General features: G+C 51.8%; 1 long non-coding RNA gene across 1 annotated transcript in view; it reads right to left on the bottom strand.

Moving 5' to 3' along the window:
• Window positions 1-3082: 3082 nt before the first annotated feature.
• LOC133756730 (uncharacterized) overlaps window positions 3083-24305 on the bottom strand; it is a 126521-nt gene continuing 105298 nt past the window's right edge. Inside the window, exon 3 of the long non-coding RNA XR_009865536.1 lies at window positions 3083-3255. This is a non-coding gene — a long non-coding RNA (uncharacterized LOC133756730). The remainder of the gene's footprint in view (window positions 3256-24305) is intronic.

Genomic DNA, 24305 nt, shown 5'->3' on the forward strand with positions numbered 1-24305 from the left:
GAACTTTACATTGTTATCCCCAAAGTGAAAACTGCCATAAGGTTACGGGGCGAAGTAATCAGATTAGAAGGAAGCAAGGTAGAGAGGACAGGATAGGCGAGGGGAACAAGAGGAAGAAGAGGGGAGGGGGAGTGGGAGGGACCGAGCAGCTGGCCTCTCCCGAAACACTGGCGGCCCTGGGTGGCAGGAAGCCCCGCCCCGGGTCCCTCCTACTGGCATCTCAGGAGGCAGTTCAAGGGGTGGGCCTTCCGCCTAGTGGTTAAGATGCTCAGGGCCCACAACAACCCAGTGGCTGAATGTGGTTGCTGGTTCCACTCCTGACCCCAGCTTCCTGCAGCCCCTGGGAGGCACTGACAATGCCCTGCCTGACGGAAGGGAGCCCTGGATGCAGTTCTAGCCTCCTGGCCTCAGCCTGGCCCAGCTAGCTTCAATGCTGCTGGCATTTAAGGAGTGGACCAATGGATGGGAACACTCCCTCCCCTACCCCAATGACCACCCTCTGTGTCACTGCTTTAAAAAAAAAAAAAAGATGTATTTATTTGAAAGGCAGAGAGAGAAAGAGACCTTCTATCCACTGTTCACTCCAAAAATTGCCCAGGGCTGGGCCAGGCTGAAGCTAGAAGCCAAAAGCTTCTTCTGGGTCTCCCACATGGGTGCAGGGGCTTAAGCACTTGGGCCATCTTCCACTGCTTTCCCAGGCACATTAGCAAGGAGCTGGATTGGAAGTGGAGCAGCCCGGACTTGAACCGGTGCCCATAAGGGATGCTGGCAGTGCGGGGGACAGCTTTACCAGCCAGCCCCTAAATTGTTTTCCCACAATTCTCTGAGGCACTCCGGATGTAGCATCCCGTTTCTCTGGCATCCAAACAGCTTAAGTCGATTTTTTAGACAATCCCCAAAACTGCTCAGCACCCAGGACATTCTGAAATCAAATCTCCCTTTCCCAGCCCACATTCTAATGCCCCACAAATATCCAGGAGATGTTCTCCTCTAGTTATTTTTTACATTCCTGGATTTGCTCCCAATCTGTGCCTAGCTCATACCCGCCCGGCCCTCCCACCTGTTACCCATCCTGCCACGCCCCCCCCCCACTCCCCAGCCCACAATCTCCCTCCTTGATGATGCTCCCCCTCTCCTGGGTGGCAAGAAAAGTCTGTTCTCACTTCCTGGCCTCCCTGACGCCGGGGAGGGGGGGGGGGGGGCAAACACGAGTGTGGCAAAGCACAGGTACAATTTGATAAGTGCAGCCTTGGTCTGATAGCGACACCAGGGGCACCTGACTTGGAGAGGAGGCGGAACCTCCCGCACTCTATCGAATGAACGGGGTGTTGAATTCCTGCTTGGAGCTGACCTGGAGCCTATCACCTTGCAATGAGTCCTTGGCTCTTAAAAAGACTCAGAACTGTTCTCTCACTGCCCAGGGGGCCAGAGAACAATCAGTCAGCTGTGATCAGTGAATGGTGCTCTTTTATATTTTCGATTAGCCATTCCAGGAAAAACCAGTTATTCTATCACAAATGGCCTCTTACAAGCAATTAAAAAAAAAAAAAAGTGGGGAGGACAAGGAAAGCCAGATAAGAAGGAATTTCTAAGCCAGAAAAAAAAAATGAAATGATCAGATGTGTGCCCTGTGTAAAATTTCATCTCTCCTCCAGCAGAATCCAATCTAACCCCTTCCAGAAGATGTGAGAATCATTGAAATAATGTGGTCCAGAGGGGACGAGAGGGCCATGGCCTTTCTGTTGATGAAGTTTCAAGGCTTGCTTTCTGTGAGGCACGAGCCTGACCCTGGACAACGCCCCCAGAGTCTCCAGAAGCTCTTGATGGCTGAACTCTAGGGTCCCGATACCTGGATGGCGACGTCGTCCACTATGGAAATCAACCCTGTGATTACGAGTGAGGTCTTCAGTTCATCTGGTTGGCTTATTTATTTATTTATTTATTTACCTAGAAACCTTTTAGTTAAGGTCTACAAACTTCACGCATTTATTGCATAGATACAAATTTAGGAACACGGTGATTCTTCAGTTTATCTTTTTAAAAGATACTTCATGGGCCATTCAGCTCGCCGAGCTAAACACCATTTTTGTTGACTGTGTGGGACTTTTTAAAATAATAAGAGGCAGGCAGAGAGGCAGAGACAGAGACAAGAGATCCCTCGCACTGGTTCACTCCCTTGATGCCTGCAGCTCAGGGGCCGAAGCCCGGGACCAGGAGTGCAACACGGGACCCCCACATCGCCTTAACAAGGGAGACAAACTGCGTGTAAAAGACAGGAACCCCTAGTGTCAGCTTGCTACCTCTAACATCCTGACTCTGTCACTGGTCCCTGTTGGTTTGCTGAGTGTGTGAGGATCTGGAACGCACATGCCAGGGAGTCGGGTGGACTCTTGTGTTGCAGAAGTTCGAGACAGCAACGCCAAGGTGCGGTAGAGATGGAAAAGCAACAGCGCCAGCAACTTGTAATCTGCACTTTACCATCCACAGAGGGCACAAGTCATTGCAGCTTAACTGATTCTTTATCTGTGGTTTTTCAAATCTTTTTGACCCTTGTACATCATTATCCAGTCTCTCTCTCTCTCTCTCTCTCTCTCTCTCTCTCACACACACACACACACACACACACACACACACACATGCACACACAGCACCAAAAGAAAAAAAGTTTCACAAAGAGGCAGGCATTGCGGCACAGCGGGTTGAGCCGCTGCTGGGACAGCCCACAACACGGTGCCTGGAATTGAACCCTGGCCCCTCAGCTTCTGATCCGTCTCCCTGTTAGTGCACCCGGGAAGCAGTGGACAACGACTCAAGTACTCAGGCCCCTGACAGCCACGCGGGAGACCTGGACCGAGTTCCTGGCTCCTGGTTTTCAGCCTGGCTCAGTTTCACTACTGCAGCTATCAAGAGAGTGAACTAGCAGATGAAAGGTGTCTCTCCCTCCCCCACTTCTTTCAAAGAAAGAAACGACACTTTACTCCGTGCACTGTGTTATTTTGTACTTTATTTCCGAATGCTGGTTAAAACCCTCAAATGGATTTCACAACCGCCAAGGGATGCGACGCTCGGCCTTCTGTGCCCCTGTATGCTGGATGGGCTGACCACGCATCTCTCCTTGCTTCTTTGTTCTCTCCTCAATTTTCAGGGCTGGGAAGCCCGAGACCCACACCTCGATGACCTCACCAGTGGGGTTCCAGCTTGGTTTCCGCCAGTGGGGTGCAGGCTGGGGAGACGGTGATGGCAGCCAGCCCAGGCCTACAGAGGCAAAGGTGAGATTTGGCTGAAGCCAGGGACCTCTGCCTTGCCCAGGCAGCCACTAACCCCAGGACATTGGCTCTTTTTCAATTTTAATTAATTTATTTGAAAGGCAGAGTGACACAGAGGGAGAGAGAGACAGGGCCATCTTCAGCTGCTTTCCCAGGAACGTGGGCAGGGACCTGGATGGAAGGAAGCACCCAATTCCCAGCATGCAGCGCTCCTTCACTTCGGATATTGGCTCCTGGTTTTCAGATGCTCAGATGTTATTACAGACAAATTCCACTTGCGCAGAAACCAAGACTCAAGAAGTCCAATGACTTGGCCAAGGACACACAATAGTTAAGTGGCAACATGACAGTTTCAGCCAAGTTTCCTGACTGCAAATTTACTTCCCTTTTTGCTACACCACAACTGAACATGTGTCAAATGCAGTTGTGCAGAATTTTACTGGGGGCCAGCGCTGTGGCACTGAGGGTTGGGCCACTGCCTGCGATGCCGGCGTCCCATGTCAGAGCGCCAGTTCACGTTTCCTGTGAATGCACCTGGAATGGCAGCAGAAGGTGACCTGAGTGCTTGGGCCCCTGCTACTCACGTGGGAGACTCAGATGGAGTTTCTAGTTCCTGGCTCCAGCCTGGCCCAGCTCTGGCTGTTGCAGCCATTTGGGGAGTGAGCCATGGATGGAAGATCTGTGTGTGTGTGTGTGTGTGCGCGCACGCGTAAGAGAGAGAAAAACAGACAGACTCCCATTCTCTTTGTCCCTCTGACTTTCCAATAAAAATAAATCTTAAAAAAAGGCCTCTCTGCTGTGGCCAGGGAGTGCAGTGGAGGATGGCCCAAGTGCTTGGGCCCTGCACCCCATGGGAGACCAGGAGAAGCACCTGGCTCCTGCCATCGGATCAGCGCGGTGCGCCGGCCGCAGCGCGCCAACCGCGGCGGCCATTGGAGGGTGAACCAATGGCAAAAGGAAGACCTTTCTCTCTGTCTCTCTCTCACTGTCCACTCTGCCTGTTCAAAAAAAAAAAAGGATTTTAATTGATACAAAGTTATACTTTGATATACTTATGCAGAAATGCTGAATTATGGTAAAATTTTTCCAAGTTCTCTCAATTCTTTTTTTCTTCCTTTTATAAAATTATAGTTTATTCTTTTGTGCCTATACTGGCTTACTCCGGTCTTTCTTTTCTATGAGATGCCACACTCACAATTCTTATTAAATGACGTCATTGTTCCCCGACTGTTTTGCTCCTATAGCTTCTGCAAACTTGGCACTAAGCGTCAAAGGCAGGGATCCTATTCCAGCTTTCTTGCGAGTCCCCCATATTATTTCTTAGATTAATTTTCTCTGACAAACAAGTGATAGGCATCCAATACATGGGATTCCTCAATGAACATGTGTCGTACAACTGTCATTTTGTCAAATTTTACAGATTATTAAAAAAAAATTAAGAGTAATCGGTTCACGCCTTCCTCTGGGAGGAAGTTCGAGACAGAGACTTTTCTTCCAGGTATAAATGCAAGGATCCTCTTCCTCAGACGAAGACAGGACCAGTCACCAGGAAATGAAAGGGAAATCCATCGAACCGCCGACCAAGAGCAGAAACGACCCTCGGAGGACCGTCACCATGCATACTTGTCTCCTCTCTGCATTTTGTTTAATAAACTATGTCTCGCTGACTCATCTCACATGGCAATCTCAAGCCCCCTGTGAAACGAGAGACAGAGCTTCAACGCTCCAAGTGCTTCCACACACACCCACCCGGCTCCTGTCGGGGCCTGGAAGGCACTTCCTGCCCCCCGGGGGTGCGTTCCCACCAGCCACCTAACTCCTAAGTCATTGCCCAGCAGCCAGCAACTTGTCAGGAACGCACATCCTCAGGCCCCACCTGGGCGGGGGGACCCTGGGGTGGGGCCGGGCAGGTGACTTTGGTGCATGCTAACATTGGGAGACCCCCATGTAGACATTTGGATTGGACCAGGAACATTTTCCCCACCCAAGAGCTGTAGCCACTTTACCCATCATCTCTCACAAAGCAAGGGAACCAGAGAATGAAACAGAGCTGTGTTGGAGTCCACATTCCATCATTTAAGGGACTTTGTTCAACACCCGTGCCTCGGTCTGGCTCTCCGGACATGTGGGATAGGATGCACCCCAGGCTGGGCGGGCTGTGGTGACAATCAGGGGCAGGATTCAGTCTCCTGTGTGGTAGTGCCAGGAAGGCACATGCCAGTGGACACTGCTGCTGCCTGCCTCTCCCCCCCCACCCCCAGGAGGGCTCTTGAAAGCTCACAGCAACTGTTACTCATAAAAAAAAAAAAATCAAAACAAAAAACTGGAGGAGAAGGCAGCAGTGGAAGCGGTGGAAGGGAGAGAGGAATCCATGAGGGACAACGAATCCGGCTGCCCAGAGAGGGACCATGATGGAGGAATTCAGGGAAACCACAACTCTGCCCAACTCACAGCGTCACGTAAAACATGTTAGCACTTGGGAGGAGACAGGCAGGGGCGAGAGATTGCTGGGTGTCTGCCCACGCCTGCCTGCCTCCCCCAGCTGGAGGGTCCTGCGGTCTTCCCAGAGCGCGAGCAAGCCCCACCCCACCAGATGGCACGTGTCACCCCCCCACCCCCCACCACCACTATGTGGTGCATTATGGAATCAGGAAGAGGGAGGACAGAAAACAACACGAGATCAAATGCACGGTGCAAAGCAGATTAACAGAGCGGGGCTGCCGGGAAGGTGAGGGCACGCGGGAGGGCAGGGCAGGGGTTCCGCCGCTTGGATTTCCCCTCTGCCCCACACCACAGTGCACCGTGGGCTTTGACCTGAGTCCTAGGGAACTGCTGGCATGGGGGTGAGGGAAGCACCAAGGTTAGGGAAGCAGGGGTGCACGGCGGGGGGGGGGGGGGCCTCTGCCGGCCAAGGTGAACAATCTGGGGGAGCGCAAGAAGACTGGGAATCACACACCTTTGCCTCTTCCCCAGTGCGCTGCAGGCTTCCTGTGTACATCTCTCAAAGGACAGAGATTACAAACACACCCGGCTGGCCCCAAGTGTCTTCAGGGCCTTTTTGAAGTCCAATCCCTGTGCAGCTCCCCTTCGGCGGCAGGAGGCAGGGAGATAATCCCCTCACCCTCCCTGGTGGTCCAGGTAGGCAGCCATTGCGATTCCAGGGTCTCCACTAGCCTCTCCCTCTAATCCTCAGGACCCTGCCATCCTGAGCCTCAGATGCCCCTCCCACCCCCACTCCCCAGGAGCCCAGGTCAGCAGAGCAGTACTGATTTCTCTTTTCTTCTGAAAGACAAAAACCTACTCTGCTACTCTGTCCTCTCAGAGTAGAAAATCCAGAGTTCTCAGATAAGCATCACCCAAGGTTACACCATGGAAATGACTGACAGTTCCTTCAGAAGACAGGAGATAGCCCCACGGAGGCCATCAGCCTTCTCTGGTGTACAAAGGCAGGAGCTGGGATGGACCCTCGCACCCTGCCCATTCCTTCCTAGTGAGTGTTCCCCCTCCAGAGGGTGGCACAGGGAGCCTGGTCAGGCCCACCTCAGCCTCTGGGAAGCAGAGAAGCCTGTTGGGCAGGTTGGCAGTCTGAGGCCAGGACCCAGGAGCAGGTCCACAGGAGGAGGAGCCCCAGCTTACCTTCCAGCCTCCCAGAGCGACAGAATGGCCCAGCGTGCACTGAAGAGGCTCTGGCTCCAGTGCATGGACAACATCGCTAACTGTGTGCATAGGGGTGTGTGTGTGTGTACGCATGCGCTCTTAACAAAAGCTCTGAACCACAAAACAAAACCAGAGCTGAAACACCATGATTGCAATTTCAGTTTTTTTAAAATATTTTCGGGCTCAGCATGTGGCACAGATGTGGTGCCACCTGCAGCACCAGCATCCCAATCTAGAGAGCTGATCGGAGCCCCAGCTGCTCCGCTTCCCATCCAGCTCCCTGTTAATGCACCTGGGAAAGCAGCAGAAGATGGCCCGAGTGCTTGGGCCCCCGTCGACCTGTGGGAGAGCCAGAAGATGGAGTTTCTGGCTCCTGGCTCTGGCCTGGCCCAGCCCCAGCTGTGGCGGCCACTTGGGGAGTGAACAAGCAGATGGAGGATCTCTTTTTCTCTCTCTTATCCTACCTTTCAAATAAATAAATAATTTTGCTTTTCAGAATAATCCTAGATTTACAAAATATTTGAGAAGACATGGAGTTCCCATTTGCCCTGTCAGCGTCTCCTATTATTTACACTTTACAGTAATTAGTATGACACATTTGTTCCAATTAATAAACCAATACTGATTGTTCCAATTAATGACTCCCACTCACTGGTTCACCCCCAAAATGTGCACAATGTGCACAACAGCAGGAACTGGGACTGGCAGGGCCAAAGCCAGGGTCTAGGCCAAAGCTGGGAGCTGGGAACTCAACCCAGGTCTCTCCTGTGAGTGAGTGGCAGGTGCTCGTTGACTGCGCCCTCACTTCTACTCTGCAGGGTGTGCGTTAGCAGGAGGCTGGCGTCAGGAGCCAGTGGGGAACTGCCCCCTGCACTGATGACAGACGCAGGCGTCTTAGCCAGCTTATTAATCACGGGACAACACTTCCACCCCAGGCTCCTCTCCCTGCTGACAGCTTCTCAGTCGTGCCCTGTTTCTGATGGAGGACGACGGGCCAGGTGATTTTGTAAAGTCCCCCATTTGCTTGGTGTGATGCTGGTCTCCTGGGTTATGGGTTTGGAGGGGAGGACCACTGAGGGAACCCCATCAGGGGTTCCAGAATGACATTGGAGGAGACATCAACAGTCACCTGGCTGAGAGAGGGCTTGTCCATTTCAACACGGAAGTTACTCCCCCCCTCTTCCCTTCTCCTTGGAAGGAGGGCGCTGTGTGCAGCCCGCAGCCCACGCCTCGGGAGCGGAGCAGGCAGTCCCGTCCCACCTCCCTGAGGCTGAGGTTTCGGTGGGCATTATTTGGAAATCCAGAGCATGGAAGATTCTTTTCCCTCCCCTGCATCTATGTATTTATTCCATCATATATCAGCGGAGTCATGGATATTTCATACTTCCGGTCACAGCCCACCACTGCTTTATTCTACAAAGTTTTCGGCTCTCCCAGCTGTATCCTCTGCCCCTGGACTCCACCCCTGTCAGCTTTGTGGGGGTCAGGGAAGCACTAGCTTAGTTTCTCACCCTACGATATGCCCAGGGCCCATCTTGTGTATTTCCTGCCCTCCTCCTGCTTCTCCAAGGGGCTCTGCCTTACTGCTAGAGGAGATTGGCAGTAAAAACCAAGACCTGGGTGCTGGGCGCGAAGACTGCTACCAGGAAGTCATTAGCTTTGGCTTGATTTGGATTTGGGCTTTCATTTTTAGATCATGTCAGCTTACAGAAAAATATTTGTGGGTATACTTTTCTCCATTTTTTTCCTACTATACTAATCTAATTATATATAATTTCTTTTTTAGAAAAAATATGTATTTACTTATTTGAAGGGCAGCATTGCAGAGAGAGGGGAAACAGAGAAAGAAAGATCTTCCATCTGCTAGTTCACTCCAAATGGTCGGGGCTGGATCAGGCTGAAGCCAGGAGCCTGGAACTCCATCCTGTCTCCCATGTGGGCCATCCTCTGCTGCTTCTCCAGGTGCATTAGCAGGGAGGTGGATCAGAAGCTAAATAGCCAGGGACTTGAACCGGCGCTCGTATGGGATGCCGATGTCGCTGGCAGCAGCTGAACCCGCTGCACCACAGCACCAACCCCTATATATAGTTTCTATATGTAACCAGCCAAACAGGAGTTTCTATTGATGTTCCCAGTTCCAGCTTATTATCGCCCAGATCGTTCTAGCCCCTTGCACATCACTCCACCAGTGAGAAATCTGGGCCCTGCCGTCCGCCACCGTCATTCGGTGTGAAATCCCAGCACACGCATGGCAGCATCAGAACTGCTCACCTCGCGCCCGAGAGAGACTTTATTAGCTGGAGCTCGGGCTTCGTGCAGAGCCCCATCAGTTCCAGGAGCCCTGCACCAGCTCCTCCACCCTCTTCTGTGGGGATTCACACAGTTTAACACAGTCGGGATCTCTTACCACTGCCCTTCCTAGGGTTCCCTTCTAGCCTTTGAATGACTTTTTTTTTTTTTTTTTTTTTACTTTGTGCACATTAAAGCTCACTCTGGCTGCTGTAAAGTTCTACGGGCTATGACAGAGGCATAATGTCAAGCAGCCACCTTTACAGGATCATCCGGAATGATTCCACACCCTGACCATCCCATGCCCCACGTATCCCTCCCTCCCTGATAAGGCCTGGCAGCCACCCATCTTTTCCCCACCGATCAGTCCAGGGGTGGGGACCCCTTCTGCTGCCAAGGATCGTGTGGATGTTTATAACATCGTTCATGGGCCGTATACAACTATCAGCTTAAAAATTAGCCTGCTACAGATTTATTGGATTTCGAGTCGCACCTGCGGTTGCCTTGGCAGGGCCTCGTGCATGCTGTGGGCTGGATGTGCCCCACCCCTGCTGCTGTTGCCTTTTCCAGACTTGGTGCCTTGAGCCCTCTGCTCTGGGGGTTGTGCCTCCCCCATGCAACGGAGAGGCCTCAGGGCCAAGGAGCTGTGTCCACCCCGAGACAGTCACTCTCCTTCTAGCCCACACTCCAAGGATCCAGGGTGCTAGAAATCCCAGCCTGTGTGGTCCCAAGTCCTCTTCCAAGGCCAAAGTGGGCCTCCTCCTGGGCAGAGTGGCCCTAGAAGCTACCCAGATCTGGAATAGCCAGGGACAGGGTGCCAACCCGAGCATGCACGAGGTCTCCTTGAGTACCCAAGGGAGCTGGAGAGCCAAGCAGGGAAGCAGAGCAAGCCAAGCTTCTGTGCGTCCTGTTCCCTGAGCCTCCCAGACCCCACAGTGCCAAGAGCTGGCCCACTCCACCCCAAAATCCCATCCTCCTGAGGGAGCTCTGGTGACAGTTTGTACGTAACTCTGACACCTTCCTCTGAGGGCTCATAAACACGAAGAAATTTAAACACATCTGGAAGGGGTTTTCTTTCTATCTTTTTTTTTATGCACATGGTATCCCAATATACGCTGCAATATAAGTAACGGCCGTCCCTCCTCCACCTGTAGACCCAGCTCGCTCTTCTAAGCCTCACGACTGCCGTGGAACGAACGCGTGCTCCTTTACAATGAGATCCTCGCCGGTTCTCTTTTCTGGCCCCTCATCCCAAACAAAGCTGCAATGATCTTTTTACCTACAGCCTCACATCCTAGAGGCTTTATTTTATAAGCTGTAGCTTGGATGCATGGAGAGAGGAGTAGTGTTTCAGTCCTTTACTTTCGAGATGTTTCCGAAGCTGAGCAGCCATCCCCTGACATGAGCACACACAGGATGGGGAAGACGCCCCTCTCACCAGGGTGGTGTGGGTTGTTTTAAATTCTGCAAGTTGGATGGGAGGCCACTGACATCTGGTTCATTTCATTTTCTTCTCCCTGGCTGCCTCGTCATGTGGTGCTTTTTAGTGTACCCTGGTCATTTGTATTTTCTCGTCTACAACCTTCCTGCTTTCATCCTTTGTCCAGTTTTCTATGGGGTGTCAGCTTCCTCATATCAAACCGTAAACACTTATCAACTCGAAAACCACCACAATCGTAAGTATTAACTCCCCCAAACACCTACCACCTTTCAGTGGCATTTCCCATACAGAGTTCTAATTTTTTTTTGTATCAAATCTATCAATCTTTTCCCTTTTGTAACATTTCCTATATTAAAAGCAGTCTCTACCTATCCTCCTACATTTACTTATTTATTTAGTATTTCAAAGGCAGAGACAGACAGACAGAGATGTTCCAGCCCCTCGTTCACTCCCTGTATGTATGTCAGGAACCCAGAAGTCAATTCAGGTCTCCTACGTGGATGGCAGGGACCCCTGTACTTGCGCTGTCACTGACTGCGTCCCAGGGTATGTGTCAGCAGGAAGCTGTTGGAAGCAGAAGAGCTGATACTGCAGCCCCCTTTGATATGGGAGACTGGCGTCCCCAGCAGGGTCTGAGCTGCTGTGCCAAAGCCCACCCCTGTTCTACTCTTTTGATGGTCAGGGCTTTGGTCCTCCTTTTGTCATGGAGCCAACTCAGGAAACAAAGGGGCTCTCAGAAAGGAGACAGTCCCTGGATCCTGCACTCCAAGATCTTTTCTTTTGTTTCTGTTCACCATTAAGACTTCAAAATCTCTCCTTGTGTCCTGTCAACCTCCTCTTAAAATGTCAGCAAGCCTGCAGGGCCTTGTCTGCAAATCGGGCTGGAGTTTGTTAGAGCTTCCCAGGGACAGATATGTGGAGGTTCATAAGATGCCGAACACAGGACAACAAAGCGGAGGCTTGAGTGTTCCATACACGGATGTGTCCATCCAAGCCCAGAGATAAAGTGAGGGCCTTCTGTGTATAAGAGCAGGGCCTGTGGAGGACCAAGACTCAAGGGACAACAGGGTGCTGGTCACCACTTGGAGAGGGGAAGGAGAGCACACAGAGAAGCTCCACAGGACAAGGCAGAATGCTGGACCACGGGCAGAGACGGAAGGAGACCGCCTCTGGCTGGGTGATCTGGGAAGACCCCAAAAAGGGAGTGGAGTTGAGGTCCAGGCTGTGAAGATGGCTGGGATGTCACCAGGTAGAAAAGGAAGAGTTTCAGAAGAAAATGGCATAAGCTAAGATAGCCACGTGGGACAGGAATAGAGCATGTGGGAGAAGGCGCTTGTCCAGACAAACAGAAAGCGCATGAAGAGCGATCAACGTGCAAGACCCCTGAGCGCAGCCCACGGAGGCAATGGGGACACTCTCTAGACACAGACTGGCTACTTCACCTCCACGCTGAGACGGAGCACACCAGGTTCCACTGGTCCTCCGAGTGAGCCTCTTAAAAGTGCAACTTTATCCCACTCAGTGGAATCCAAATGCCCCAGTAATGTCGATGACATGCCAGCTGGGAGCATCTATGGTTCAAATCTGTCCCAGGGGAAGTGTGATCACATTTGTAGGACTGCTTACAAAGAGCGTGTTCCATCACTTCCTCCCGTATAGACTGGCTTTTCTAAGAAAACCTGCTGTTTGGGTTTCTGACTTCGTTCTCTCCACATCTTCCCCTGCAGAGGTCCCAAACCTCGCCACAGATCATCCAGCTCCTACCGGAGCCCATCTGCTTTGGCCACAGTTAACTGGCCAGCTTGCAGCACCTGGCCTGGCTCTAGGCCAATCAGCATTTCATAGGTCCCGGGTTACAGTGGTTCAGGGACAGGCTCCTGGTTCACTCAGAGATCATGAGGTGCAAGGAGCCTTTGCCTGGGAAGGAGGAGCCAAAAGCATCTTTTGTTGTTGTGTGGGCCTGCCCTCCCACCCCTGCCCTGAGATCTCTCAGCAAAGGGAGAGCCCATATGAGTGGGGCAGATGCTGAAAAAGAAGAAATACAAGTGCACCTGAAGCCACACCCTGGCTACCCTGCCCAGGCTGCTTGGTTAGATTAGGCTTCTGGTCCACTTGTGACCGTCAGATTTATCACCAGTAAAAGGTATAAAGCTATAAGGAACAAAGTCCTTCTGAAAAGCAAGCAACTTGAAGCCCAAGGAAATGAGGACTCTAGGTTTTCTTTATAAGGAAACAGAGAGAGAGAGAAAGAGGGAGGGAGAGAAGGAGGGAGGAAGAGAGAGAGGACAGAGTAAGGCAAGTTGCATTAATCAGGGAGATTCTAGAATTTTCTAGAAATTAATCTGTCAACTTGCATTAATCTGGAGACTTCTAGAAGCTCTGGAACTGGCAAGCAAAATGGTTTCTTTGCTCTCTCAAAGAAACACTCTGCTGATAATGCAATAATTCCGTTTACTTGCACCCTTGGCCGTGTTGTGATCTGACAAAGTGTTAAGATGAGACCTCGTGAAAACCTTTATATTATGTAGCCATAAGGAGTTCCGCAAAGATCAGGAAGGAGTGTTCTGGGTTGGAGCCTGGTAAAAGAAGGGCTTATCACAAACAGCACTCTAAAGGACTTAGTAAGCCCCACCTCAGGGTGTCTTTCTAAAAGTTCAGAGAGTGAAAAGGAGGGTGGGGGCGGGGGCGGAAATAGAGGATCCAGTGTATTTCTGCAAAAGGAGAAGTAAGTTCTCATAATCACACAATCTGGAGTGGCTCACGGAATAACTGCAGGGCTGGGAACCCCAAATAACGAGGGAAATATCAGGCTTTAACTGGCTGCATTGAGGGGCCAGTTTATTGTGACCTGCAGCCCTTTCTCCCTGTTTTTTCATTTTTTTTTTTTTTTGGACAGAGTGGACAGTGAGAGAGAGAGACAGAGAGAAAGGTCTTCCTTTTGCCATTGGTTCACCCTCCAATGGCCGCCGTGGCTGGCGCACTGCGGCTGGCGCACCGCGCTGATCCAATGACAGGAGCCAGGTGCCTATCCTGGTCTCCCATGGGGTGCAGGGCCCAAGCACTTGAGCCATCCTCCACTGCACTCCCTGGCCACAGCAGAGAGCTGGCCTGGAAGGGGGGCAGCCGGGACAGAACCGGCGCCCCGACCGGGACTAGAACCCGGTGTGCCAGCGCCGCAAGGCGGAGGATTAGCCTAGTGAGCCACGGCGCCGGCTGCTGTTTTTTTTTTTTTTTTTTTTTTTTTTTTATTTCTGCACCTGTACCATGCAACTGCTCATGGGTGTCTGCTTTTATCTGCTCCCATGTGTTTCTGGACGGAGTGTGGTCAGTCTGAGAGGTAGATAGGCCATGCCCATTCCTCTGACTTTGTCATGAAGTTGGTAGAGGGAAATTGGTCTGAGTTTCTAGTCTGGCTGGGAGAGAAACTGCCTCTTCATTTACCCAGATGGTGTTTATTTTATTTCAGGACAAATGCCTGGGGGATCAAACTTGACATTCATCTAAGCACTCATTGAACAGATGAAAAGCTTGAGATTTGAAGAATAACAATAAAAGTGTACTACCAGGCCCATAACCTGTTTTTGTAGAAAGGTGTTGGTGGAATACAACCATGCCTGTTTATTTCTGGCCTGGTATGGCTACTGCCACATTACAATGGCAGCCTGGCGCTGATTTCAACACAGATCCATACCCTGCAAGGCTGAAAGTATTTACTATAGGGTCCTTCATAGGAAAAAAGACACTTGGATCCCTGCTGGAGAACCAGGCTTCCCAGTTCTAGGATGGATTCACTTCATTTCAACCAGTCTTTAGAGCACCTCCTGCGGGCTGCGTTTTACAAATAAAAGACAAAGCCACAAACAAGTCAGGCCTTCTTCCTACATTCTTAAAGCTCAACTAGCAGCCTCAAAAAAAATTTATTTACTTATTTATTAATTATTTGAGAGAGTTACAGAAGGGGGGAGACACACACACACGATTTTCCATCTGCCAGACCATGCCTCAGATGGCCACAAAGGCTGGGGCTGGACCAGGCTTAAAGCCAGGAGCCCAGAACTTCATTTGGCTCTCCCACGTGGGTTTCAAGGACCCATGAACTTGAGCCATCCTCCCCTCCTCACAGGTATATCAACAGGGAGCTGGACTAAAACTGGAGAAGATGGGACTCAAACTGGAGTTCTGATGTGGGACGCCAGCATCCTGAGCTGTGGCTTAGCCTGCTGTGTCACAACACTGGCCCAACTTGTGTCCTTTCTACCATGCTTCTGTCTTCTTCAGTTGGAAATGCTGGGCAGAAACCTACAAGTCCATTTATTCAACAAATACTATTAAGCACCAACTATATCCCCGGCTCTATTCCAGGCTTCGGCAATCCAGCAGTAAACAATAAACAGGAGCCTGGTGTGGGGGTACAGCAGGTTAAGCCACCACCTGCAACATCGGCATCTTATATACACACCAGTCCCTGTGCTGGCTGCTCTACTAACAACCCAGCTCCTTGCTAATGTGCCTGGGAAGACAGCAGAAGATGCCCCTGCCAACCACTTTGGAGACCCAGAAGGAGTCTTCAGGCTCCTTGCTTCAGTCTGGCCCAACCCTGGCACTTATGACCTTTAAGGAAGTGAACCAGCACACAGAAGATCTCTCTCCCTCTAGCTCTGTCACTCACTCTGCCTTTCAAATAAATAAATAAGCAAATACCAATGAACAGGTGAAGTGAGGGGAGGCAGGGGTAGGCAGTATTTGTCATTCTCATCCCTCAGATCTGGAATAGCCCAAGGTGACAAAATGACACAGCCAGCGAGGGCAGAGCTGGGGTTAGAACCCTGGTCTAACACACAGGCTTCCTAGACATGAGCTTGCTTCCATAGAGAAGAGCGCCTTTTTCAGTGGATCTCCCTCCTTTAATTCAGAATCTTGCTTTTCAAAAAGCATCAGGTGGTCCCGCACAGATGAAGGGGACGGGGAGCCCACCCGCAGTCTCCGTGACACGCTCGGTTGCTCATGCGCCAGACCCCTAGGCACAGAAGTGGGAAGTCAGACCCTCGTGGCTGTCCCTGCTAAGGACAGTCCTGCCTGGCGGCTCCTCTGGACGCTTAGGTGCTCACATGTGTCAGGCATGGGACCTGCTGATAGAACAGGAGAATGTGTGTTTGCATTTCCCTCGGAGATGTCAGAGCAGCAGGCGGGAAGAAGGAACACATTCAATGTCTGTCACAGGGAAGGAAAAGCGCAAGAAAGGGAGAGAAAAGTAACGCAGGCTCACAAGGCAAAACCAGAAACAGGGGTTAGGGTCTCAGAATCGCTCCCTTTATTCTGACCTCATACAGAGACCCTGGGCTGCAGTTTATAGATAGGGTCTCAATGTGTCCCCCAAAGGTTCGTGTGTTGGGGTCTTGGTCCCCCGTGCACCTATGTTGGGAGGTGGCAGACCTATTAAGAGGTGGTGCCCTGTAGAAGGTGATGAGGTCACTGGGAGCCCTCACCCTCAGGTGGGACTCCGGTCTACAGTGGGTCCCTCTGGCTCCTCCTCTCACTGTGGGATCGCGTCTGCTCGGGCCACTGTGCTGCTGAGAGATGTAGACAGGGAGCAGCCCCCACCCCCCCACCCCCAGTCCTGGAGCACCTGAGAAGAGTCAAGCCCCCGGCTTCTGGAAGGACAGTGCCGCCATGTGCTAGTCCGTGTAATGCAGGGTTTCCTGTGCTGTTGTAGCTGACCTGGGTAACAGAACTCCCTGTGTCCTGGGGGGAGGTTTCATGTCTTCTGTTGTCTCTATTGAATCTCAACTGCATCCAGTGAAAGCCGTCCATCTCACGATGGAGCAGTCACGAGAAACGTCCCCTTTCTACAGCTCCTTGAGCTCCTAGAGGACCAGCCCTCCAAGGCTCTCCTGCAGCGACCCCTCTTGGAGGGGCTGGGAGCTCCTTTTCTTTCGTTTTTGTTTGAACTTCTCCGTCAACAATGCTATCTGCCATGGGGCCATCACCAGAGACCACACAGCTGGGTCACCTGATCTTGAGCTTCCAGCCTCTGAAAGTGAAAGCTAAACCAACCTCTTTTCTTATGAAGCACCCAACCTCCGGAATTTCGTTATAGCAACAGAAAGTGGATTAGTACACCTTCCTCTCCCCCCAGATGGCCCTCAAGGGGAGTTAGCATAACATATAGGTGCATATAGATGTTCTCACCCTTAGACATCTCCTATTAGGAAGACTTTCTTCTTCTTCTTCTTCTTCTTCTTTTTTTTTTTTTTTTTTTTTTTTTTGACAGGCAGAGTGGACAGTGAGAGAGAGAGAGAGAAAGGTCTTCCTTTGCCGTTGGTTCACCCTCCAATGGCCGCCGCGGCCGGCGCACTGCGCTGATCCGAAGCCAGGAGCCAGATGCTTCTCCTGGTCTCCCATGGGGTGCAGGGCCCAAGCACTTTGGCCATCCTCCACTGCACTCCCGGGCCACAGCAGAGAGCTGGCCTGGAAGAGGAGCAACTGGGACAGAATCTGGCGCCCCGACTGGGACTAGAACCCGGTGTGCCGGCGCCACAAGGCGGAGGATTAGCCTAGTGAGCCGCAGCGCCAGCTCTTCTTTTTTTAAAAAATATGTATTTTATTTGAAAGGCAGAGTTACAAAAAGGCAGAGAGAGAGAGACAGAGACAGACACAGAGAGAGACAGAGAGGTCTTTCATCCACTGGTTCACTCCCCAGATGGCCGCAACAGCCAGAGCTGCACAGATCCAAAGCCAGGAACCAGGAGCTTCTTCCAAGTCTCCCACATAGGTGCGGGGGCCCAAGGACTTGGGCCATCTTCTACTGCTTTCCCAGGCCATAGCAGGGAGCTGGATCGGAAGAGGAACAGTCGGGACTAGAACCGGCTGCCAGTACCACAGGCAGCTTTACCTGCTGCACCACAGCACCAGCCCTAGGAAGACTCATATTTATGCTTTGATTTTTAGCGTTAACAATGTTGGTGCTTTATTATACTAGACAACTCACCTGCCCAAACATTGCTTCTTTAATGGTTCAGCACCCTTGAGGTCAGCTGTTGCTTTCTGTACCTACTATGTGCACATAGCACCTACTGTTAGCACATAGCACCTACTATGTGCTAATGTCTGGGTTTTAAAGAACTTTTTGAAACCTCTTAAAGAAGTATTTTATGGGGACCAGCACAGTAGCGTGGCAGGTAAAGCCGCCATCTGCAGTGCCAGCATCCCATATGGGTGCCAGTTTGAGTCCCAGCTGCTCTACTTCCAATCCAGCTTTCTGCTGTGGCCTGGGAAAGCAGTAGAAGATGGCCCAAGTCCTTGGGACCCTGTACTCATATAGGAGACCTGGAAGAAGCTCCTGGCTCCTGGCTTCAGTTTGGCACAGCTCCGGCCGTCGTAGCCAATTGGGGAGTAAACCAGCGGATGGAAGACCTCTCTCTCCACCTCTCCTCACTCTGTGTAACTCTGACTTTCAAATAAATAAATAAATGTTTTTTTTAAAAAAAAAAGAAGTATTTTATGGTAAGAAAATTATCAGTAAGTGTTTAATATCCCCAGGTTAATATTCAATCGCTCATTTCCAATGAATCTACTTACAACAGTACGCGAGCATTTCCTGAGGTCCTGAAGCTCTTCTATAAAGGCCAACAGGCACCATCAGGATTCAGTAACTGACCCCAAATGACTCCTCAGTCCTGAGCATCACAGTTTATCGTGCGTGTGTGTCTTCTCCAGTGGGAAGGCTTAGAACTGAACGAGAAGATCGGGATTCCAGCCCTTGCACTGCTTCGTTGTATGTGCGTCTTTAAGAGTCCTCACCTCTTCCCTTTTTAAAGATTTATTTATTTATTTGAAAGGCAGAATGACAGAAAAAGAGAGAGAGAGAGAGAGATCTTCCATCTGCTGGGTCACTCCCCAAATGGCCACAACAGTCAGGGCTGGGCCAGGCTGAAGCCAAGGAGCCAGGAGCTCCATCCTGGGTGGCAGGGGCCCAGGTCTTTGGGCCATCTTCTGCTGCCTCCCAAGCACATTAGGAGGGGGCTAGATCAGAAGTGGAGCAGCTGGGACTCCGACCAGAACTCTGACATGTCATTAGAATCTCAAGCAGTGGTTTTAACCCACCAGACATTTCAAAAGCTTCTGTCTCAACTGGAGGAGTGGGCAGCGGGGAGGGGGGTGGCATTAACCTCAGGACCAGAATGTAATAAACAATTGTTTAAACTGCAAATGCAATCACTTGTCATTCATTCATTCATTCAACAAATCTTTATGGAGTTCCTCATGGGTGCCAGCCACATTCTAAGCCCTGGAGACAAATGGGTGAACAAGCCACAGAGTTCCTGCCTCCATGGAACTTCTAAGTCCTAGAGAAGATTGACAGAAGCAAGCTAACACATGCCCATGCAACGTAAGTGCAACAGCATACAACTTCCAGCCATCATGGATACTTTAGAGAGCAGCAGCGAAGTGGGAGATGGGGTGATGGTGAGGGATCAGGGAGGAGCCAGCCTTTCACAGGGGAGGAAGACCTCCCAGAAGTGGGCATAGGCAAGGGCCCTGGGAGAGTGCGGAGGGAGTTTGAGGGCAGAGAGCTGGCAAAGGCTCTTAGACACGGAGAGGTCAGGGACAGGAGGGTGCAGCCTGTTCCAAGTGTGACCAGAAGCCAGTGGAGGATCTGCTGGAGGAAGTCAAGTGCTTTGGTGTCTTCAGTGGTCTCTGGGGGACTTCTAAGCAGTGGATCATAAGGACAGAGAGCAGGCGCATGCAAACTCTGACAGGTGATGCCAGCCTGGACTAGGGGTCTCAGCTGGGCTCCTTGGTTGCCTTGCTCTTGACTTGGGATAGGCAACTGACTAGGTCTGCTGGAAGTACCTACAAGCGCCATCCCCATGTAGTTCTGTCTTCCCACTGGTCAATCAAAATGCCTCCTTTCCTGGGATGCACCTGCCTCATCTAGGAGCTAAGGGAGGAGGCCGTGAAAACAGGGATGTGACGTTCCATGTGGAACTTGTGGAGGCACCACCCCCACCTCATTAAAGGGGCCAACATCGGGAGAAAGTCTCTGTTCTCTTGCCAGGGACCACAGCTGGAGTTGTGCACAGGTGTCCTCTCTCTCTCCTCCCCCGCCCCATCCCTCTGGGCAATCCTCTGGCCCACCGCCCATTCCTGACGGGTGTTGCTCTGTGTGGGATGGCCCCTGCTCTCGCATGAACCTGTGGTCACTTTGGAAGAAACTCACTGTGTGCACCTCGCACATGTGTGCACTTAGAATGCTTGAGATAAGAGCCTGGTGTAAAACTGTACACAACCCTCCCAGCTGTCTCCCAGCTCCTACCCCGACACACTTGGTTCACAGTGGCTGCAGAAGGGGTAAAGGCCCAGCCTGGGGGCACTCGCCAGGTCCCAGGTGAGGCAAAGGTGTAGACCTGCTCATTCACTGGGACCCCCAGGGGCTGGTGATGGAGGCAGATGTCCGACGGAGGGAGGAGTGGTGGGGTGGGGGTGGGCTGGGGTGGGAGTCTTCCTGGAGCCCTGGAGCAAGTACAGCAGCAGCTGGGAGGCGAGGAGCCTCTCCAGGTGGCTGAGGACTAGGTGGGGCGGAAAGAGGGGGAGAGTTGCAGACCTGGGAGGCAGGAGCTGGCAAATTTGCATTCTGAGAACTGATTTGCCTCCCTTCATCCAGGGATCTGGGCCCTCCTCCCTGCCCCCACCCAGGGGCCCCACTGGATTCTCCTTGGCTTCCTTTGGGCATACTCAGAAATTCCTCTTGGTTCCAGTCTCTGCTGGCTGCTGCGCATGGGACAGGGATGGGCCAAAGCCCGCCACACCCTGGGTCTGTGCGTCCGGAAGTACTGAGTCAACAGCGCTTTCCCAGAATCCACCTCAATTTCTTCCCACACCTGCAGCCAGACCGTTCCCAGGAATGAGGTGGGGCAGGACAGGAAAGTCAGGTGTGCACCCAAGTGCAGGATCACCGAGAGGCGGCAGGCTGGCTGCCCATGCCTCGTGCACCTGACCGTGCATCCAGTCTCCCGGACAGCCTGTCGCCACAGGCTGCCCTTCTTCCAGTCCCCGACCCACAGACTCTGATTGTGTGGGTCTGAGGATTTGCATTTCACACCGCGTCCCAGGGATGCTGGCACTGAGGCTCCTAGGGCCTCACTCTGCATGAAACCGCCGTGAGGTTGGCAGGGACCAGATAATAAATATAGCTGTGATTCAGAGTGCCAGTCCTGGATGAGGGCATTATGTGAATAATCTCTCCATCCTCCTCAGCCCTGGGAGCTGGCACCATTGTTAGGCCTCTTTAACAGATGAGGCTTAGACACTGCCGAACTTGCCCAAGGTCACATAGTGAGACTTGAACCCCACCGTCTGGCTCCAGGGCCTGCACCAGTTCGAGAAATGTCAAGGGAACACATGGGGATGAGCTGATGAGGATGGATTACAAGTGACAACCAGGGAAAAGGCCAAGCAATTAAGACACACAGCCCTCCGTGCAAACGTCGAGTGGCACACGAACGGGGTCCAGGGAGCTGTGAGCAGGCCCAGCAGAATCTCGAGTCGACTTCTGAACCAGGCAAGATCAAGAAGAGCTGTGACTGGGGCTGGCCTGGCGGTGCAGTGGGCTAAGTCACTGCCTGCCTCGCCAGCAGCATCCCTTATCACGAGCGTTGGTTTGAGGTGCAAGTCCCAGCTGCATCGCTTCGGATCCAGCTCCCTGCTGATGCTCCTGGGAAGGAGGCAGAAGAGGGTCCAAGTGCTTAGGCCCCTGCCACCCGATGTGGCGACTGTAATGGACTTCCCGGCTCCTGGCTTCTGCACAGCCCAGCCCTGAACATTTCAGCCATTTGGGGTATAAACCAGATGATGGAAGCTCTCTCTCACTCTACAACTCTACCTTTCAAATAAATAAGCAAATTAAAAAAAAAAAGAAAAGATTAGTAGCTGTGACAGAAGAAAGATAGGCCACAGGTTATCCTCTCAATGTTGTACTTATCTAAAAGGCCTGCATTTAAGCATAAAATTCTCCTTTGTTTAAAACAACAACAACAAAATAAACTTATTTTTATTCCTATAGTCTTTCCACCACACTCCAGAGCTCTACACAGTGTTCCACTGAAAATCTGTAGTGGATGATCCGTCTTGGTCATCTGTGGGTTCTATTGGTGAAGAGTGATCAGCCAGCTCCTATTAGGAGTCCCTACAGCACCGCCCCAGGAAGCAGGAGGGTGTTGAAAGGGCTGTGGGATTTCACATGACTCAGGGCAGGCCTCCTGTTGTTGCCGGACAGGAAGCAATGGCGGCCGAGTGCGCCTGCCAGGCGGTGCGCGTGCTGATGGAGTCTCAGCATTTATAGCCAGGGCGAGGAAGCAGCACTGGGGCCGCTCGAGATAAGGACCCAGATTCTTTCCTAGGGAAAAATCCCATGGATGTCACCCAAGGTTAAAGCTTGACCTTGCACTTCCACACCCTACGTGTGCACATGTCAGATCAGATGCCCCAGAGATCACCTCCTGTGATTAAAGAATCCCACGTCTCTGTTGATCACTCCAAAGGGAGGCCCCAGAGAGAATGCACTGCTCCCCCTGCAGGTTGCCCCAATGCCCCGCCTTGTTGGGGGGGGGGGGGGGCAGGCTCCAGGAACATAATCCCGAGGGCCTCTGCTAACTGTGCCTTGGCCAAGTCCTCCCGGGGTTCATTCTGCACACAGGCTCTTGGTGGAGACAGCCTTGAGACCCAGAGGCCATACTCACGGCCCAGGTCGGCCCCGGCAGGGGCTTCTGTAAGGGGCTTTCTTTGCCTGATTTTACATTTCTAGCACATTCCCTAAACGTTGTTAGCACATTCCCTAAACACTGGTGTGCTCCAGGGTCCAAGGCATTCAGGGACATGATATTCAGGGAAATCTATGCTTCCCTTGTACAATCTGAACTAAAAAGTCCCATCCTCACGTGCTCCCTCCGTCCCCACGACCCATGCAAAGCCACTCCCTGTTTGTTCGCAGTTCTTCCTCTACGTGGCAGAAGGGAGACTAAGACTTGGAGCTCCTGCTCTGAGGGCAGTCCTTGTCCCGCTCTCCCCAGATTTCTTTGAGCCACAGCCCCCCCGGCCTCCGTCTCCAGTTCCTGTACGTGTGTGCCTGGTGCCTTCTCAAGTTTTACCTTCTGGGGCAACTGCAGGCCGTCAGCCGAGAACTTCCTCACAGCTCCCTGGCACACAGCATTTGGTGTCGGCATTAAACATGGAGAGCTTGTTTCCTAAAGCGTCCGCAGGCAACTGGAGACAGGAAAGAGCTCCCGGGGCTGCTGCAGCCCTGCCTGACAGCCGTGGAATGGACTGCAAAAACTTTTCTATAGCCACATTAGCAGAAACGTGAACACAGGGAAAATTTGAGGTCTGTAATGTATTTTCTTTAGCCCACTGTAACCAAGATTATTTAGACATATAATTGGGGCAGGCACGTGTGTATCAGCTAAGCTGCTGTGTGGGATGCTCATCCCCTATATCGGAGTGCCTGGTTCTAGACCCAGATTCCTGCTGAAGAGCCCCTGGGAGGCAGCAGATGATGGCTCGAGTACTTGGGCCCCTGCCACCCACATGGGAGACTCAGACTGAGTTCCTGGTTCCTGGTTTTGACCTGATCCAGGCCTGGCTTCTGTAGGCATTTGGGAAGTGAACCAGCAGATCTCTCTCTGTCTCTTCCTCTCTCTCCCTCCCCCCCTTTCAAATAAAAATTACTATGCATGTAATCAATCTTAAAAATTTATTAGTGAGATATTTTAAGTTCTTTCTTCTTTTTAAAAAAAAATTATTTATTTATTTATTTGTTTGAAAGGCAAAGTTGCAGAGAGAGAGAGAGAGATCTTTTACCTGCTGGTTCACTCCCCAAATGGCTGCAATAGCCAGGTCTGGACCAGGCTCAAGATAGGAGCCAGGAGCTTCATCTGGGTTTCCCACTTGGGTGGATAGGCCCACATACTTGGGTCTTTCTCTGCTGCTTTCCCAGGCACATTAGCAGGGAGCTTGACTGGAAGTGGAGCAGCTGGGATTCAAACTGGTGCTCATATAGGATGCCGGCAGTGCAGGTGGCAGCTCAACCCACTGCACCACGATGCCGGGCTCTGTGTTCTTTTCTTCACGGCAAGTCCTCAGAATCCTGTGTACAATTACAGTCCATCTCAGATTAGAAGAGGCACATCTAGGTTCTCAGAGCCAAGCATGGGAAGGAACAGGTGCAATCAACCATGTGATTGCTGGAAGACTCTTCTAGGAGGACTGTGACTCGGCTGCTGTTTCCACATTTTCCTTCTTGAAGACAGACCACCGGCTCTACCTCCGCCTGGAAATCCCATCCACTGAGCACTCAATACATGAACGGGCGAGTGAGCAAACTGAATGAAGGAACCTGCAATTTCCCTTCATGCTTCTTAAGTCATCCCATCTAAAAACATCTTCTAGGCCGGCACCGCGGCTCAATAGGCTAATCCTCCACCTGCGGCACCGGCACACAGGGTTCTAGTCCCGGTCGGGGCGCCGGATTCTGTCCCGGTTGCCCCTCTTCCAGGCCAGCTCTCTGCTGTGGCCAGGGAGTGCAGTGGAGGATGGCCTAAGTCCTTGGGCCCTGCACCCGCATGGGAGACCAGGAGAAGCACCTGGCTCCTGGCTTC

This window comes from Lepus europaeus, chromosome 3, assembly GCF_033115175.1.
Source record: "Lepus europaeus isolate LE1 chromosome 3, mLepTim1.pri, whole genome shotgun sequence".
NCBI lineage: Eukaryota > Metazoa > Chordata > Mammalia > Lagomorpha > Leporidae > Lepus > Lepus europaeus.